This window comes from Pinus tabuliformis, chromosome 5_1 (genome assembly GCF_031772625.1).
Source record: "Pinus tabuliformis cultivar Carrire ecotype Pingquan chromosome 5_1, CPIR1, whole genome shotgun sequence".
NCBI lineage: Eukaryota > Viridiplantae > Streptophyta > Pinopsida > Pinales > Pinaceae > Pinus > Pinus tabuliformis.
Genome location: NC_142305.1, coordinates 516,841,622 through 516,861,363, shown reverse-complemented (window position 1 = coordinate 516,861,363; position 19,742 = coordinate 516,841,622).

The following is a 19,742-nucleotide window of genomic DNA, read 5'->3' as shown; positions in this document are numbered from 1 at the left end:
AGACGTGAATTTGCAGAGGGAAAGGGTTGATTCGTACTTCCCACCTTTCCCTATAAGTCTCACAGTGCGCCTGTTTCCCAGCATCATTCCACCCACTCCATAGTTCACCCCGCCATCACATCAAGCCCATTCACCCACCTCCCATTTTAATAAATCAATCGCTAGTGGCCTACATATTTTGGACTCCATGTGCTGCACATTGCATAGACCTCATACTTGAGGACATAGGCAAAGTGGAGTGGGTAAAATACACTGTAGAGCATGCCAAGTGCATTACAAAATACATTTACAACCACTCCTGGGAATTAAGCCTAATGAGGAAAAACATTGGGGGAAAAGAGCTTGTTAGGCCTGTTGGACACAGATTGTCATTGATGTCAATATGGCAATATTCAAGAGGAGGAGACCGAGCATATCGGAGCCGAGAGGATCAAAAGGAGCCAGAGGAAAAAAATCGGAGGAGCCACATATATCAGAGCAAGAGGAGCCATATCGGAGGAGTGCCAGCGCAAGAGGAGCCATATATGCCTTTATTAATACTATCGGGCGTTGTTCAGGCAATGAAAACCCACATATCCATGTATTAACAATTATCGGGAGTGGAGGAAAATCACAGCGATATCGTATCGGAACCCTTAGGGATGAGAGCGGACGCGAATTTTTATTCAGATTGGTCCAGACCCCGGAACCCTTAGGGATGAGAGCGGACGCGAATTCTTATTCAGATTGGTCCAGACCCATATCGGGTCTGAATCCAAATATCGCATCGGAGGAGTGGCTTGGAACTATCATGTGAAAGCTCCGATATATATCGGAGCTGAAATATTATTCAACGCTCCCTATAAAGCGTCGGGTCCATCGTGTTCGGAGGATGGAGTGTTATTGTCTGTGGCGACCGCCGATAAGCAGACCCGCCGAAATATATATAGCGTGGCATCTAAACCTTTTCGAGTTCGAAAGGAACCTCAGCGTGGTTAAGTGACGAGCTCTGAAATTTGGAGCCGAAGTATTATATTGAGGACGGTTTAATGGGTCGTCAGGTTTGCAAGGTCCGTTAGACTTTGAAACTGCCAGAAGGGAAGTCGCCGAAATCCATCGGGACCGAAATCATAATAAAAGGCAGCCTAAAGGTGTGTCGGGTCCGCACCTCGTCGGAGGTCAGGCCTTAATAGTTTTGTAGTGATCGCCGAAATCTGGATCCACTGATAAATATAAAGGCGGACGGATAAGAATTGAGATCCGCGTCTGTTGAATGAGAACAGGAATTACATTATTTTCCTGTGTGTTAAAATATATGTGGCTGCGGGGTTTTTATAGTGTTGGCCATATATTGCATATGATATAAGGCTTCCGATGGTTGATTAAAATGCTCGGGTGGTGGCTTCCGATGGGTGATTAAAAGCACCGATAAAGCCTGTAAGACAAAAAAAAAAAAAAAAAAAATGGAAGCCGAAGTGTCAAGTGGCTCTAGTGTATGCCTGCGATCATGAGAAAAACAGGAGTGTTGTTATAATTTTGATGTATGTATCCTGTGATTATTGGAACGGTTGGATAAACAGAGGTAACTGACAGGGCAAGCAAGCACTGAGGAAACCGAAGAGCCTACGGAGTAAGGAAGCTGAAGATCCTGTGAAGAAAGGAAGTCAAAGAGCCAATGAGAAAGAAGAAATGAAGGGACAAAGGCATGGAGCATATGAGAAAAAGAAAAAAGCAGCAGAAAACAGTGAGAGTAGTTGTTGTTGTTCGGGGATGGGATAACCTGAGCATGAGATAGTGGAAGCAGCAGAAGAAAAGGGGGCAGCAGAAGCAGTGGAAGCTGAAAAGAGCGCAACAGCACACCAGTGTATACCAAAGAGGTTGGAGCCTCAGAATTGAATAGGATTGAAGTCCTTGGGAGTTGGTGCTCCTAAGTCCAAGATTGGTGTCTTGGCAAAATAGAGTTGGTGCTCAGGAGGTTGGAGCCTCACCAAAGTCCAAGTTGGAGCTTGGCAACCAATTGTGACAATCTATTTATTGTATTTATTTTTACTGCACAGTTATATTAATAAAAGCATTTATTCCTGTTGTTCATTTTGTGTTTCTGAACATATATTTTTTAACTAGTAAAACAATAGTGAGAAAAAGAAATACTGATTCATTCCCCTCTCAGTATTTCCAACAATTGGTATCAGAGTGGGCTTCTTCATTCTAGCCTAACAGCTTGAAGAAGGATCAGCAACCATGATGAGAAATCATGAAGCATCAGGAAAACCTCCTCTTTTCAATGGCACTAACTTTGGGTTTTGGAAGAAAAGAATGAATTACTATTTAATGTCCCTTGGACCTGAAGTCTGGCATTTTTGTCAAACTGAATACCGAGCGACTTCCACTCTTCCAACAGACCAAGACGAGAGGAAAGCCTACATTGCAAATGCAAAAGCCATGAACTCTATCACTAGTGGAATCACTGATTCCGAGTTTACAAAAATCATGCACTGTAACTCTGCCAGAGAAATGTGGGAGAAGCTAGTCGGCTTGTACGATGGAGACTCAAAAGTCAAAAAGGCAAAGCTTCAAACTCACAGAAGACAATTTGAAAGTTTGAAGATGGAAGAGGAAGAAGTCATTGCAGCATACCTCCTCCGAGTAGCTGAAGTGGTAAATTCCCTGAAAGGATTGGATGAAAAGGTTGAAGAAAGTACTATTGTACAAAAGGTATTAAGGTCTCTTCCAGACAGATTTGACTCCAAAATATGTGCTATAGAAGAATCAAAGGATCTTGACACCCTCAAAATGGATGAACTCCATGGAATTCTCACTGCCTATGAAATGAGGAAAGGTGGACCTAGCTCCAAAGATGCAGCATTCAAGGCCTCAAAGTCAAAGAAAGGGAAATAAAGGAATGACTGTAGTGATGAGTCAGATGTGGAATCCGAATTAGCTCAATATGTACGAAAGCTGAAGACAGGATCTAAGCTTAAAGGCAAGTATCCTCTTATCTATTTTAAATGTGGTAAAATAGGTCATTATGCAGCAAAATGTCCTCATAAAGATGACAGTGATGATGAAAGAAATTCTAAAAGAATGACATACAAAAAGAAAGGGTTCAATAAGAAAAACCTTCTCTCCAAGCAAGGTGAGTCTGATGAGGATGAGTTTATGGTCATCAAAAAGAAATCAGATGAGGAAAGTGATCATGATGAAAGCCAAGAAGCATTATGTTGGAAATAATACTGAGAGGGGGGTGAATCAGTATTATCAGATCAATAAAACTTTTCAAATTTCATGCTCAGAAACATATACGCTACTTCAGTTAAGTGAACACGCGTGTACACGCTACTGTGTCTAAAGCAACTAGCATATATCCAGAAATCTTATGATTCAGTTATCTTATCTTCAGTAAATGCATCAGAACATTATTAACCACATTGACAGTAAACAGGTGCAGTATAACAGAACAGATCATCACATAAAAGCCACACACATGAACACCATGATATAAGGTGGAAACCTAATGTGGGTGAAAACCACCTGCTGCAATTCGTCTCTTTCTTATTTAACAAGAAACTTCTTTTACAATGTACTGGTGCAGTCCTTTACCAGTACGCAGGCTACAACCTGCAGAGGGCTACAACCCTCTCTCGTTTTCCAACTACTTCTGGAAGGGAGCTACAACCCCCTCAGCTCTTGTACTAGCCGATCCATTTACTAGTACGTAGGTGCTGACCCTACAGAAGGCTACAACCTTCTTTCCTACAGGGACCACGTTTCATCAATTTTCAGACTGGATCCATGAGTACAAAACAAACACTGCTGCAATACAATCATCAACTTATACTTGCATCATAATTCTCTAAATCACCCAATACTGAATCACTGAAACCCTGTCATCAAGAACACAGAACACAAACCAGAGCCCAGAACTCTGTAACAACCACCAGAATCAACAGCAACCTGAAATATCAAATCTTATTATGCATACGCTACTTCGCTATACCAAAACCGCGTGTATATGCGCTTTCTCCAAAAGCAACCCGCGTGCAGATCTAGAAATAATTACTTATACCTTCGCTGTCAGATCTGACCCTTGCCAAGCGTCCCAAACAGATAACCAGCAATACCAGATCTTCTCACTTCGTCAGACACACCTTGCTTGCATCGCTTTGCCTAATGATCTTCTCCTTATATAGCCTTAGGCCCTTCACAATACCACGGTCCAAAACCATAGTAGCACAATACCATCAACTTCAAAACTAGGGATCGACACGTCTGTCGAGACACCATGGTCCAAAACCATAGGCACAACTTCCAAGGACTAACCGCCACGGACCAAAGGTACGTTTTCACATGTACGCACTTTTACTGAAACCAACTTGCGTGTATATGCTGATTTTCCTTAATGAACCTGCGTATATCTCTTTCTTGTCCTGCTGTACTAAGATCTGTCCTCTGATTAAGTTGCCATCACTTGTACCTGCTTCTGAGTGAGTTTCCATCAAGGACAACACTTGTATCATAATGCCAACAATCTCCCCCTTTGGACTTGATGGCAACCACCACACCAAGTCACTCTCCCCCTTTGACATCAAGGGCAAAGGGCGGACCAAGATATTCTCTTCTTTGGTATACCTTCTGCTGTCCATACTCCCCTGAGTACATGCTGAAGTTTCTGATTTGGCTCCCCTTTGTATATGCCAAGTTGTATCAATCCATCCATGTTCCCCCTGAGCAGATGCAGGTTCTAAGACCAGCAATAAATATCATTTATCATATATGATCTGTACCATACGCATAAACCTGCAATACCATTCCTTTGATCAAACAACAAGATGTATCATTTAGTTTCATCAGCAACTTCTAACCATAATGCCAACAATGAATTATTTGAAGTATATGCTCCCCCTGAGCGTGAGCCAACCATGACCATTTCCTGAGTCTGTTCTGCTGCCCTTTATGCTCCCCCTGAACCTGAGCCAACCATGACTGAAACATTTCCTGGGTCTGTTCTGCTGCCCTTTCTACATATACGCGACTTTGCAGCCTGTAACTCGCGTATATACGCGACTTGTCTTCATTATATCAACGTATGCAAGATGGAATACTGAAATTCATCACTTTCAGATTCCCCTGTGTCTGTTGTGTCAGCTGACTGAGTTATGCCACACCTTTCTGTCTCTAATTCTGTCTTCTTCAATTCCTGGAACTGTGATGATGTATGGTCCTCTTGTTTTGAATTTTGAAATCTGCTCCTGCATTCCCTTGCTTTATGCCCATATTTGTTGCATGTATAACATCTTACATATTTCACGTTCCTTCTATTGCAATCAATTGCTTTGTGTCCATATTCATTGCAGGCAAAGCAATATCCTCTGAAATACCTGGGATGCGATGATCTTTTGTAATGGTCTTGAACCATTCTACTTCTACATCTGGCTGCAACATGTCCAAGATTATGACATACATAACATTCAACATTATTCAGAGGAGGAAATAATCGTCTATCACTTCCATAGTTAGGAGTAAAGGATCTTCCTTGAGGAATTTCTTTCCTTGGTTGTTCCTTGTTCAGCATTTCAGATTTCTCATTAGAGTTTCTTGCCTCACCTTGTGAACTAGATTCACCTTCAACATATTCATGAAAACCAAGACCAGTTTTGATAGCAGGAGACCTTTGACTATTAAGAATATCGTCCAAGACTTTAGTACTATCTTGAAATCGTAAAAGCTTATCCTTTTCTTTTAATTTGCCTTTCAAGATATTTACCTCAACTTGATGTTGTTCTTCCTTTTCCAGATACTGATTCCTTAGGTCTTCTTCAGCTTTTCTTCCTTCTTCCACTTGTCGCTTTAGTTTGATCGCTTCATGTTCTTGATCTTCAAGAGTTTCTATGTTCTGTTCTCTTGATTTTTTAAGATCTTCTTTTAGAGAGAGGATCTTTGATTCAAGTCTCTGAATAGTTATGCTCTGATCCTTTACTATATCCTGCAATTGCTCCCTTACCCTGGTTTCTGTCTCCAATTGTTCGTTTAATTTGGTAACTTCTTCAGTTTCTGCATTCTTCTTTTCATGTGCCATGAGACTTTTAATATCTTCGCTATTATTGGATGAAGCATTCTTCTTTTCATGTGCCATGAGACTTCTAATATCTTCACTATCATTGAATGAACTTTTAATATGGGTATAATAGCTTCTACCATCTTCTTCAGATATCTTTCCTTTGTTATGAGGGCATCTAGCAGCATAGTGACCAACTCTACCACATAGAAAGCATTTGAAAGGTAGCTTACCTTTGAACCGTCCAGTTCCCCGTTCAAGATTCTTGACAAAATTTACCTCATCTTCTTCCTCTGATGCTTCGAATGCGGCTTCCGATGGTACCTCTATTCGCATTTCAAAAGCAGTTAAGATCCCGTGAAGCTGTGACATGGTGATTTTCTGCACGTTCTCTTTTTCTTCTATGGCAGACACTTTGGAATCAAATTTAGAAGATAGAGATCTCAAAACCTTTTCAACTAAGACAACTTCCTTAAATTCTTCACCCAGATCCCTCATACAATTTACAATCTCATCCATACGCAGGAAATAATTAGCTATACTTTCATTACTATGCATCTTAAGATTTTCATACCGGATTCTGAGAGTTTGAAGCTTTTCTCTTTTTACCTGATCATCTCCTTCGTAGCTTGTAACGATTTTGTCCCATATTTCCTTAGCTGATTTGAAATGCATGACCTTCATAAATTCTGATTGTGTCAAACTACTCAATAAGACAGTAACAACTTTGGCATTGAGCTCATATTGCATTTTCTCTGCTGGTTCTGTAGGAGTTGCTAATGGGAATTTGTATCCTCCTTCTACGATTCCCCAAACTTCTGCTCCAAGTGATTGTAGATATGCAGTGGTTCTTATCTTCCAGTGGGTAAAATTGTTCCCGTCAAAGACTGGTGGCCTGATGTGTGCCTCTCTTTCTGGATTAGCCATTCTGATGGATCTTTTCCTTCAAGCGATCAAGCTTCCTCTGAAGGACCTGCTCTGATACCAATTGTTGGAAATAATACTGAGAGGGGGGGTGAATCAGTATTATCAGATCAATAAAAATTTTCAAATTTCATGCTCAGAAACATATACGCTACTTCAGTTAAGTGAACCCGCGTGTACACGCTACTGTGTCTAAAGCAACTAGCGTATATCCAGAAATCTTATGATTCAGTTAGCTTATCTTCAGTAAATGCATCAGAACATTATTAACCACATTGACAGTAAACAGGTGCAGTATAATAGAACAGATCATCACATAAAAGCCACACACATGAACACCATGATATAAGGTGGAAACCCAATGTGGGTGAAAACCACCTGCTACAATTCATCTCTTTCTTCTTTAATAAGAAACTTCTTTTACAATGTACTGGTGCAGTCCTTTACCAGTACGCAGGCTACAACCTGCAGAGGGCTACAACCCTCTCTTGTTTTCCAACTACTTCTGGAAGGGAGCTACAAGCCCCTCAGCTCTTGTACTAGCTGATCCATTTACTAGTACGTAGGTGCTGACCCTACAGAAGGCTACCTTCTTCTTTCCTACAAGGACCACGTTTCATCAATTTTCAGACTGGATCCATGAGTACAAAACAAACACTGCTGCAATACAATCATCAACTTATACTTGCATCATAATTCTCTAAATCACCCAATACTGAATCACTGAAACCCTGTCATCAAGAACACAGAACACAAACCAGAGCCCAGAACTCTACAACAACCACCAGAATCAACAGCAACCTGAAATATCAAATCTTATTATGCATACGCTACTTCGCTATACCAAAACCGCGTGTATACGCACTTTCTCCAAAAGCAACCCGCATGCAAATCTAGAAATAATTACTTATACCTTCGCTGTCAGATCCGACCCTTGCCAAGCGTCCCAAACAGATAACCAACAATACCAGATCTTCTCACTTCGTCAGACACACCTTGCTTGCCTTGCTTTGCCTAATGATATTCTCCTTATATAGCCTTAGGCCCTTCACAATACCACAGTCCAAAAACATAGTAACACAATACCATCAACTTCAAAACTAGGGATCGACACGTCTGTCGAGACACCATGGTCCAAAACCATAGGCACAACTTCCAAGGACTAACCGCCACGGACCAAAGGTACATTTTCACATGTACGCGCTTTTACTGAAACCAACCTGCGTGTATACGTTGATTTTCCTTAATGAACCTGCGTATATCTCTTTCTTGTCCTGCTGTACTAAGATCTGTCCTCTGATTAAGTTGCCATCACTTGTACCTGCTTTTGAGTGAGTTGCCATCAAAGAAAACACTTGTATCATAATGCCAACACATTATTCATGGCACTCACAGATGATGATGACTCGGGGCCAGGAGGAAATGTGGATGAACTGTTAATAAGTTCCATTGAAGAGAACGAGAAACTACGGAACAAAATTATCTCTCTCAAAGTGGAAAACTAGGAAACAAGAATGAGAGAAGATCTCTTGGAAACAGAGCTTAAGGAAAAAGAAGAGACTTGTGAAGAACGTGAGGCCGAAGTAGTATCTCTGAGAAAGGAGTTGGAGCAAATTAAAAAGGGTTGTAAAAGCTCTCAAATACTTGATATTATTCTGAAAAATCAAAAACCTCAACATGATAAGTCTGGAATAGGTTTCAAGGGAGAATCCTCAAGCACTACGAATAGTGTGAAAAGCTATGCTGATGCACTTTCTTGCAACCCAAAAGATGAAGAAGTATCTTATCAAAAGTGCATCTCAGATTCCAAGAATAAAGAAAGAGTTACTCCAAAGAAGAATGTGGAGTCGAATCATGGACACTACAGCAAATACAAAGCTGTACTCCACCAAGGGCCCATCAAAAATCCAAAGGACGAGGGAGGAGTAATTCTAAGAAAGGAAAGCGAATTAAACCGTGGTTGCTTCAAAACCATATTTCTTGGACACTGTTTTCACTGTCAAAACTTCGGTCACCAAGCTAGACACTGTATGGCTCGCAGAAGTGAAAAGACAACACAAAAGGACCTAGTAATCAACTCATATGCTCCCAAAAGACAGGGACAAATCAAAACCTTCAATTCATTCAATCCCTTGACTAAATTTGATCTGACTTGCTCTTTTTGCTACAATAATGGACACTATGAACAAAACTGCCCACTCAAAGGAAGAAAGACGAGTAGCAAGATCTCTACAATGGACAAATGTGGCCTAGCTCTATTTGTGCAAAATAATGGAAACCAGTGGTTTGTGGATAGTGGGTGCTCCAGACACATGACAGGAGACAGAAGGAAATTTATCTCACTGAGCAAAAAGGAAGGGAATGTGTCCTTTGGAAGCGGAACTGGTGAAATTTTAGGAAGAGGAACAATTACTCTGATCAATGGAAAAGGAAAAGCTCAAGATGCTCTGCTGGTTGACGGACTCAAACACAACATTCTGAGTGTCAGCCAAATTTGTGATCAAGGACATAAGGCTGTTTTCAGCACCAAAGACTGTGAAATAAGGAACTCTGCCTCAGGGAAACTTGTGGTAAAAGGAGTGAGAACACCAGACAATATTTACGTTCTGAACAAGATTGAGGAAAACAAATGCTACTTGAGTCAGGCAGATGAGAGTTGGTTGTGGCACAAGAGACTTGGACATACCAGCTTCGAAAATCTGGTCAATATTAGCAAGATCAAAGCTGTACAAGACATCCCAAGGTTGTCCAAACCAAAGTAAGCAGTGTGTGGTCCATGTCAACATGGAAAACAGACCAGAACCAGCCACAAGAGAAAGGAACACTATACATCAAAGCCCTTGGAGATCATACATGCTGATGTGTGTGGGCCAACTAGAAATCAAGCACTCCAAGGAGAAAGGTACTTTGTATTATTTGTTGATGATTATACTAGAATGATGTGGATATATTTCATAAAATATAAATCTGAAACTTTTGAGTGTTTTAAGAATCTAAAAGCCCTTGTAGAAAATGAAAAAGATTCAAAAATTAAGTGTCTCAGAACAGACAGAGGAGGAGAATTCACATCAAACGAGTTCAGAGAGTTCTGTAATATTCATGGAATTAAAAGGGAATACTCGGTTGCCATAACACCTCAGCAAAATGGGGTAGTTGAAAGACGAAACCGAACTGTCCAAGAAATGGCAAGAACCATACTGTTAGCAGCAGACCTACAACCTAAATTCTGGAGGGAAGCAGTAGGGACAACTGTCTATACATTGAATCGGACTCAATTAAGACCAAATTGTGACAAAAATCCTTATGAGCTATGGAAAGGGAGACCTGCTTTGGTGAAGTATTTTAAAATATTTGGAAGCAAGTGCTTCATAAAAATAAATGATGGTTCACCTGGAAAATTTTATTCTCGAGTTGATGAGGGGATATTTCTTGGATACTCTCCACGGGGCAAGGCTTATAAGTGCTACAATTTTCGACTGAAGAAAATAGTGGAAAGCATCGATGTAAAGGTTGATGAAGATCTTCCAGAAAAGGAAATTGAAGAACAGGAAGATGACTTTCTCATTGAAGAAGAAGAACCTAAAGAAGAAGACATAGATGATGAAGAAGAAGAAGAGGAAAGAGAACCACCTCATACCCCTTCAAAGCTGAAGTATGTAGAAAGATACCATCCAGAAGAATAGATCATTGGTCATAGAGATGAAGGTGTGCAGACCAGAAGAAGGACAACAACCTCACCCAAGAGAAAAGCCGTTGCCCTCCTATCTATTATAGAACCAGAAACATTCATAGAAGCAAGTAAGGATCCTCACTGGGTAAAAGCAATGGAAGAAGAAATGTCCCAAATTGAGAAGAACAAGACATGGGAGCTGGTATCTCGTCCAAAGGACAAATTAGGAACCAAATGGGTGTTCAAAAATAAAATGAATGAGGAAGGACAGGTTATCAGAAACAAGGCAAGACTTGTCTGCAAAGGCTATTCACAAATTGAAGGAGTTGAATTTGAAGAGACATTTGCACCAGTGGCCCGTATGGAAGCTATCAGGATGTTCTTAGCATTTGCTTGCTCGAAAGGATTCAAAATCTATCAAATGGACGTGAAATCAGCATTTCTAAATGGGGAACTCAAGGAGGAAGTCTACATGGAGCAGCCAGAAGGTTTTGATCTGACAGCAGGGAAGGACCTAGTCTGTAAGTTGAAAAAGGCTTTGTATGGGTTGAAACAAGCTCCTAGAGCTTGGTATGCAAGACTGGATAACTATCTCCAACAACAAGGCTTCAAAAAGGGAGTGGCTGGAAGCAATCTATACATAAAGACAGATCAAGGTAAGTTACTAGTTGCTCTTGTTTATGTCGATGATCTGATTTTTGCTAGTAATAATGATGAAATGAGCCACGAATTTTCTCAAAGCATGGCAAAATAATTTGAGATGTCAATGATAGGAGAACTGTCCCACTTCCTTGGACTTCAAGTATCTCAAACCAGAGCAGGATTGTGTATATCTCAAGCCAAATATCTAAAAGACATGCTCAAAAAATATGGAATGGAGGACTGTGCACCCATGAGCACTCCCATGACCACAAACTGCAAACTGAGCAAAGATGATGACTCCCCTCTAGTAGATGCAACTCATTACAGGTCAATGATTGGATCCCTTCTATACTTAAAAACTACACGACCAGGCATAATGCAAGCAGTAGGAATGGTGGGAAGATTTCAATCGGCTCCCAAACAATCCCATTTATTAGCTGCAAAAAGAATCCTCAGATATCTGAAGGGAGCTTCTGATTTCGGTCTTTGGTACCCAAGGAACTCAACACTGACTGTAACTACATACACCGATGCTGATTGGGCTGGAAATATAGATGATCAGAAAAGTACTAGTGGAAATGCATTCTTCCTAGGAGACTGTTTGGTATCCTGGCTCAGCAAAAAACAGTCATCCATATCATTATCCACAACCGAAGCCGAGTATATTGATGCAACAGACTTTTGTACTCAGATACTATGGATGAAGGAAGCACTAAAAGATGTCGACATATGTACAGATCAACCAATTACCATTTATTGTGACAACACTAGTGCTATCAGTCTCAGCAAAAATCCAGTGATGCACTCAAGAACCAAACACATACCAATCAAGTATCATTTCCTCCATGAGCAAGTAGCTGAACAAAACATTGCTCTGGAATATATCAGTACTAAGGAGCAGATAGCTGATATTTTCACAAAACCTCTTCCTCGAGAAGCATTTGAACATCTGCGACAAAAGATTTGGGTTATTTCTTTATCATCACTCAAGTTTATTCATAAAGATGCAGCAGGACAGGGGGAGCAGCTTGACAGGGGGAGTTCGTATGCATGCCTTTTCCATTGATGTCAAAGGGGGAGAAGGCAGAAGAATATTGCCATCAATAACAAAGGGGGATATTGTTGGACACAGATTGTCATTGATGTCAATATGGCAATATTCAAGAGGAGGAGACAGAGCATATCGGAGCCGAGAGGATCAAAAGGAGCCAGAGGAACCAAATCGGAGGAGCCACATGTATCAGAGCAAGAGGAGCCATATCGGAGGAGTGCCAATGCAAGAGGATCCATATATGCCTTTATTAATACTATCGGGCGTTGTTCGGGCAATGAAAACCCACATATGCATGTATTAACAATTATCGGGAGTGGAGGCAACTCGCAGCGATATCGTATTGGAACCCTTAGGGATGAGAGCAGACACGAATTCTTATTCAGATTGGTCCAGACCCTGGAACCCTTAGGGATGAGAGCGGACGCGAATTCTTATTCAGATTGGTCCAGACCCATATCGGGTCCGAACCCAAATATCGCGTCAGAGGAGTGGCTTGGAACTATCATGTGAAAGCTCCGATATATATCAGAGCCGAAATATTATTCAGCGCTCCCTATAAAGCGTCAGGTCCGTCGTGTTCGGAGGAGGGAGTGTTATTGTCTGTGGCGACCGCCGATAAGCGAACCCGCCGAAATATATATAGCATGGCATCTAAACCTTTTCGGGTTCGAAAGGAACCTCAGCGTGGTTAAGTGATGAGCTCCGAAATTCGGAGCCGAAGTATTATATTGAGGATGGTTTAATGGGTCGTCGGGTCCACAAGGTCCGTTAGACTTTGAAACTGCCAGAAGGGAAGTCACCGAAATCCATCGGGAGCGAAATCATAATAAAAGGCAGCCTAAAGGTGTGTCGGGTCCGCACCTCATCGGAGGTCAGGCCTTAACAGTTTTGTAGTGATCACCGAAATCTAGATCCACCGATAATTATAAAGGCGGACGGATAAGAATTGAGATCCGCATCTGTTGAATGAGAACAGGAATTACGTTATTTTCCTGTGTGTTAAAATATATGTGGCTGCGGGGTTTTTATAGTGTTGGCCATATATTGCATATGATATAAGGCTTCCGATGGTTGATTTAAAGTGCTCGGGTGGTGGCTTCCGATGGTTGATTAAAACTCTCGGGTGGTGGCTTCCTATAGGTGATTAAAAGCACCGATAAAGCCTGTAAGACAAAAAAAAAGAAAAAGAAATGGAAGCCGAAGTGTCAAGCGGCTCCAGTGTATGCCTGCGATCATGAGCAAAACAAGAGTGTTGTTATAATTTTGATGTATGTATCCTGTGATTATTGGAACGGTTGGATAAACAGAGGTAACTGACAGGGCAAGCAAGTGCTAAGGAAATCGAAGAGCCTACGGAGTAAGGAAGCTAAAGAGCTTGTGAAGAAAGGAAGTTAAAGAGCCAATGAGAAAGAAGAAATGAAGGGACAGAGGCATGGAGCATATGAAAAAAAAAAAGCAGCAGAAAACAGTGAGAGTAGTTGTTGTTTGTTCGGGGACGGGATAACCTGCGCATGAGATAGTGGAAGCAGCAGAATAAAAGGGGGCAGCAGAAGTAGTGGAAGCTGAAAAGAGCGCAACAACACACCAGTGTATACCAAAGAGGTTGGAGCCTCAGAATTGAACAGGATTGAAGTCCTTGGGAGTTGGTGCTCCTAAGTCCAAGATTGGTGTCTTGGCAAAATAGAGTTGGTGCTCAAGAGGTTGGAGCCTCACCAAAGTCCAAGTTGGAGCTTGGCAACCAATTGTGACAATCTATTTATTGTATTTATTTTTACTGCACAGTTATATTAATAAAAGCATTTATTCCTGCTGTTCATTTTGTGTTTCTGAACATATATGTTTTAACTAGTAAAACAATAGTGAGAAAAAGAAATACTGATTCACCCCCCTCTCAGTATTTCCAACAAGGCCTGCAATTACGAGATTTGCAACTCACTTCCTCACGTTGCAATGTCTCAATGGTCAACATAAAAGCTTGCAGAAAATGTTTTCTTCTAAAGAATGGTCCGAATCTCAGTGGGCTCGTAGAAAAAATGGAAAAGACACCAAAAAGAAAGTGTTAGACAATTATTTTTGGAAAAGGTTTGTAGAGCTTGTGAAAATTACCAAGCCCCTTGTTAAGGTGCTAAGGATGGTGGATAGGGAAAAATTGGCCATGGGCTACATTTATGAGGCTATGGATTAGGCAAAGGATAAGATACAGGCAACTTACAAGGTCAGGTTAGCTAAATATGGTCATATATGGGATATCATTGATAACAGATTGAACAATCAACTCCATCGTCCTATACATGCAGTTGGGTATTTTTTGAACCCAAAGTATCATTATAACAATAGGCTAGGAGATCTAAATGATGGGGAGGTCAGAGATGGATTGATTGATTGCTTGGAGCGCATGGTCCCTACCCATGCAGACTAGTTGGAAATACATAGAAAACTTACTGTTTTCATTATGGCAGGTGGTACCTTTGGCAAAAACTTGGAAAAGATGGTAAGAGATGTGGATCAACCAGGTAAGCAATTCCAATTTCCAATTTGTTTTTCTTTTCAAGTTAAAATTGTTTACGTTCTTTACAATTCAAATTATAAACTAAGTTACTAATTAATGCCTTTTTCTTTGCATCACATTGGTGGGAGTCATTTGGTGGCCAGTTCCATCAATTGCAAAGATTTGCAATTAGAGTCCTTAGTCAAACTTGCAGTGCCTCAGGTTGTGAGCGCAATTGGTCTATTTTTTAGCACATACACATGAAGAAGAGAAACCGTTTGGAACAAAAACAGTTAAATGATCTTGTTTTCATGCAATACAACCTTCGACTAAGGAGGAACCAAAGGATGAACAAAACACCTAATCTAGATCCCATTGTGTTGGACGATATTGATCCAACATCAAAATGGGTGGAGGAGATTGAAGATCCTCTGTTTGAGGTTGATTTTGATATCGACATGGCTTTAGCAGGGGATGAAGCAAACTATTTGGCAGCATCAGAACCAAGATCTGTAGTGACATCAAGGAAAGGCAAAGAACCAATGGAAGGCACTAGTCGTGCAGACCCACAAAATCATGCTTCCATTAGGTCCACTTCTATTGTTATTGGTGGCATTGCCACTAAGGTTGTAGATCAGGCTGAGGCATTCTTAGACTCTAAACCAGACGATGTCTATGTAGCTCCTGATGATGATCCTGTGGCTAGTAGTGGTGATGAACTTGATGATTGCTCATGTGTACACTGTAGACTTGTAGTAGGCCAATGGCCTCATATCTTGCTGCATTGTTTTTGGAATATATAGGCCATTTAGAGCCTCATTGCTTATGTATTTTGTTATTTTTTCGATGATATGTATTGCACTCAGTGCCATTTTGATATATTCACCTTTACATGGTATTTTTCTAAAAGCGGTTCGTTTAGACCAAACCAGTCCCGGTTAGACCGGTTCATCAGGTGGATCGGTCTGGTCACTGATTCTGGTTTTAAAAACATTGCCCCCAAGTAAGTATACATGCTAGTGATCTCAATCTCCTACCCTCTAAATAGAAAGTGAAGGTTTGATGTTTTCTTCACCCCATTGAAGTTCATAACCTTGATTTTACCTAGGTTGATCGTCAATTGTCGATGGTCACAAAACAGAGCTAAGGCATCTAGCTGCCTCTGTAATCCTTCTGGGGATGAGGAGAGAAGGACCACATCATCAGCAAAGAGTAGTCTAGATATCAGAACCTGGTGAAGAAGACAACCATCAATGTATTGGATATGATCATGTAGAAATGCTTCCAACTCATCAATATAGATCCCAAACAGAGTAGGGGATAGTGGAAAACCCTGTTTAACCCCAATAGTGCTTCCAATGAAATCAAACATCCCATGGGCTGCATGAAGACGACCAAGAATAGACTCATATAGGTACATAATAGTATTAGTAGGGTTGCAGAGATGCCAATATCTCTGAGTCTTTGGAGTAAGGTCTCCCTCGAAATGGAGTCAAAATCTTTCCAAAAATCTACGAAACAATAGTAGAATTTCGACGAGCGGTGTCGCGCCTCCTCAATCACGGTGCAAAGGGTGAAGATGTGATCAATGGTTTGATGATCCGGTCGAAAACCTGCCTGTCCGCTAGCTCTGAGCTGTCTCTTCTCAACGTCACTAGAGAGATTCCTATGAAGAACAATAGCATACAACTTCGAGAACGTGTGACCCACCATGATCATTCTATAGTTATTGGGATTTGAGCTGGAACCTGATTTGTGGATCAAATGGATGATGTGGTGTGCTAATCCGGATTTAAACAAGAACACAACAAATTATATAGACAACCATACATACAGAGATGCAGTAGAAATAATACTTCATTTCATTACTGTAAAATACTGAAATATGCTTACAAACAGAAATGGAAATAAACCAGCTATGGCGATGGTAGCTTATCTCTAAGAAGAGATGTGGCGGCTACATGCCCCTGAACTGTGTTACAATGAGGCTCGGAGGCATATTTATTGTTGAGAAACAATGGAAAGCCCTAAACATCCAAAAACCTAACCCTAGAAGATGAAACACCAAACTGTGGGCCTCATTTGGGTAAATTGGTACATCAACTTCTTGGGGTCGTAACTTTGGCATACGATCTCCATTTGACGTGCATAGTATCTCGTTAGAAAGATCTATCCAAGAAATAAAAATTTTGGAAGAGAAACATCGGTCCGTGGACCCATGTTGCTCCTAGTTTTCCCAAAAAACGTCGTTTAGGGCCAGAAGTTCACAACTCGGAAAACTGCTAAAAATGGTAAATTGTGCTACAATTAATGAAACTGAAAATTTGAAAGAAACAATGGTGGGTGTCCAAGTGGACTTGGAAAGTGGCCACCAATATCGACTTGGATCATTCGTCCCCCCTTAGGGAGCAATGGTCCCCATTTCGTTGAGTTCCTCCATGAGATGAGGAAACTTCTACTGAACTTGGTCCTTGGTGAGTCACTTGCCCTGGTGAAGGAGTTGGCTTGCTTTGACAATTCGATATAGTTGAATATTCTGTTGGTGAGTGTTCTTGATATGTGTGTCCATGATTCGATCAGTTGCAGCTTGTTCCATGCAATCTAGATTTAACTCTGTGGGTGTGAGATGTTCTGCAATGTCAAATGTGTCTAGTAATGGTGGAAAGTATGGCCAAAGGCAGTCCATATTGAACACTGGGTGAAGGTCAAGGAATGGAGGAATGCTGAGCTCAAATGCATTGTCTCCCATAGCCTTGGTAATGGTGTAAGGACCATATCATAGTGGTCTAAGTTTCCAATAGGCTTCGGTAAGGCATTCCTTTTTCAAATGCAACCAAACTTTGTCGCCCACCTGAAACTTGTGTGGCACTCGATGTTGATCATGTCGCTGCTTGTACTTGGAATTTTATTTCTCGAAAATGTCATGGACCTACTGGAGAATATGTTGGATGTGCTCAATGAAGTTGTTTTCCTTATCTGTTTCGAACTGGACATGAGTCGAATCCACGTGAGTAGCTGCAAATGGCATGGCCACATCAGTGGGACATAGTGGCTGGAATCCCATGCCCACCTGAAAAGGGATGTGGCCAGTCGAGCTGTGGAGAGCCTGGTTGTAGTTGTGTTGAACATATGGGAGGCTCTCATCCCATGTGCGTGGATTATTTGAGTTGTACATGCGTAGAATGTGTATGATCATCCTGTTCATGACCTCTGTCTGGCCATCAGTTTGAGGATGGAAGGTTGTGGACTTAGTGAGTTTGGTGTCCACCGTCGACTAGAGGCTGGACCAAAATGTACCAATGAATGTGTTGTCCTGATCTGAGATGATAGACTGTGGGATCCAAAAGTTTACCCACACTAGTTCAAAGAAGAGTTTAGCAGTGGCTTCTGCTGTGATATTCTTCTTGCAGGCCGCCATAATGGCCATCTTCGAGAACCTGTCGACGACCACAAATACATAGTCATTTCCATGTTTAGTAGAAGGAATGCTTGACATGTAATCCATGGATATGGATTCCCAAGGTCAATTAGGGGTAGGCAGCGGGGTATAGAGGCCTTTCTTCTTGATGGTCAATTTTGGCAATGGTGCAAGAAGTGCATGATCTGATGTACTTCCCGACATCTTGTCAAAGATTCAGCTAATAGAAATACGTCTCCAGTACTGCCACCATTTTCTCGACCCCGAAATGCCTAGCAGCATGACTGTAGTGTGATTCCTAAATCATCTTGGCATGCTTGGTTGAAGGAACTCAAAGGTGACCCAGGTGGCATAACAGGGCATTGTGGAGGTGAAAATTTGGAACATGCTGACCCTGCAAGAGTGTCTGGTATGTGTGGCCAAATTCTGGGTCTCTTTTGTAGAGAAGTGGCCAATCAGAACTCTCGCGCCCACAAGAGTTGAGCACGGTGGCTAACGCCATGAGCGGTGGTCGATTGAGGCAATCTACAACATTATTGGTGTTGCCCGTCTTATACTTGATATTCAAATGGAACTGTTGCAGGTATGTGGACCATTTCTTATGGTGATAATTCTGTAATTTTCCTTGGGTCTGTATGAACTGCAGGGGTCGGTGGTCTGTGTGGATGACCGTTTCCTTCCCCAAAATGTAATGCTTCCATTATTGGCAGGCCTGCACAATGGAATACATCTCTTTGTCATAAGTGGGATACTTTCGGACTGTGTCTAAAAGTGGATTACTATGATATGCCACTGGATGCTCATGTTGAGTAAGTACTGCCCCAATAGCATAGTTAGAGGCATCTGTCTCAACGTCAAATGGTTGTTGCAGGTCTGGTAATGTGAGAACTGGTGCTGAGCATAGGAAATCTTTCAACTCTGTGAATGCCCTCTATTGAGACTCAGACCAAAACAATTTTTCTTTCGCTCCTCCCTTTGTGACTTGACTCAAGGGCCAAGTGATATGAGAAAATCCCAACACGAACCTACGGTAGAAGTTGGCAAGACCTAGAAAGCTTTGGAGCTCTCTCAGAGTGGTTGGAGATGGCCAATCCTGAATGACTTGGATCTTGGCCAAATCCACATGCACCTCCCGTTCATCATTAATGTATCCCAGATACTGAACCTGGGTCATGCCAAAAATGCATTTCTACAAATTGGCACATAACTTGTGTTGCCGCAGTGTTTGGAGAACCTGTCATATGTGGTGGAGGTGCTCTTTCCAACTCTGGTTAAAAATCAGGATGTCATCCAAGTATACCACTACAAATGAGTTGGTGAATGGCCACAAGATGTCATCCATTAACCTCATGAAAGTTGCAGGAGCATTCATTAATCCGAAAGGCATAACCAACCATTTGAAAAGGCCCTCCTTGGCTTTGAAGGCAGTCTTCCACACATCGGAGGGTTCGATTGGTACCTGGTGATATCCTGACTTCAAATCGATCTTGCTGAAATATTTTCCCCCCTTTG